The sequence below is a fragment of the Nematolebias whitei genome, chromosome 8 (assembly GCF_014905685.2).
Source record: "Nematolebias whitei isolate Nwh7 chromosome 8, NemWhi1, whole genome shotgun sequence".
NCBI lineage: Eukaryota > Metazoa > Chordata > Actinopteri > Cyprinodontiformes > Rivulidae > Nematolebias > Nematolebias whitei.
The window spans coordinates 3,466,718-3,467,670 of record NC_056505.1 but is presented as its reverse complement, the minus strand read 5'-3'; the positions used below and the strand labels follow the sequence as shown (position 1 = coordinate 3,467,670).

The 953-nt window shown below is 41.7% G+C and overlaps 1 protein-coding gene across 1 annotated transcript in view; it reads right to left on the bottom strand.

Annotated features, from left to right (window-relative positions):
- Positions 1 to 953, bottom strand: part of LOC119412992 (protein-lysine 6-oxidase) — a 13,237-nt gene that overhangs the window by 949 nt on the left and 11,335 nt on the right. The gene's annotated exons all lie outside the window — the stretch shown is intronic.

The following is a 953-nucleotide window of genomic DNA, read 5'->3' as shown; positions in this document are numbered from 1 at the left end:
CTCTGGTTTTATTTTTATTATTTGTTTTTAGAAAATGAGTCAAGAACAATTTTCAGAACAATTTTGAGACGGATTTGGTTCAAAGAGACTTCGTCCCTCAGACATTTACAGGTGGAGCATCCACATGTGCAGGTGTGTTTGTGTGTACCTGTGTGTTTGTGTGTACCTGCATGTGTACCTGCATGTGTACCTGTGTGTACCTGTGTGTGTACCGGTGTGTACCTGCATGTATATCTGCATGTATACCTGTGTATATACTTGTGTATGTACCTCTGTGTGTACCTGTGTATGTATCTTTGTGTGTATACCTGTGTGTACTTTTGTGTGTATACCTGTGTGCATACCTGTCTCTGTATACCTGTGTGTGTACCTGTGTGTACCTGTATGTATACCTGTGTGGATACCTGTGTGTACCTCTGTGTGTACCTGTGTGTGTACCGGTGTGTACCTGCATGTATATCTGCATGTATACCTGTGTGTATACTTGTGTATGTACCTCTGTGTGTACCTGTGTATGTATCTCTGTGTGTACTTTTTGTGTATACCTGTGTGTACTTTTGTGTGTATACCTGTGTGCACTTTTGTGTGTATACCTGTGTGCATACCTGTCTCTGTATACCTGTGTGTGTACCTGTGTGTACCTGTATGTATACCTGTGTGGATACCTGTGTGTACCTGTGTGTATACCGGTGTGTACCTGCATGTATATCTGCATGTATACCTGTGTGTATACTTGTGTATGTACCTCTGTGTGTACCTGTGTATGTATCTCTGTGTGTACTTTTGTGTGTATACCTGTGTGCATACCTATCTCTGTATACCTGTATGTGTACCGTGTGTGTATACATGTGTGTGTACCTCTTTTTTGTACCTGTGTGTGTACCTGTATGTTTAACTGTCTTTGTATACCTGTGTGTGTTCCTCTGTGTATACCTGTGTGTGTACCTGTGTGT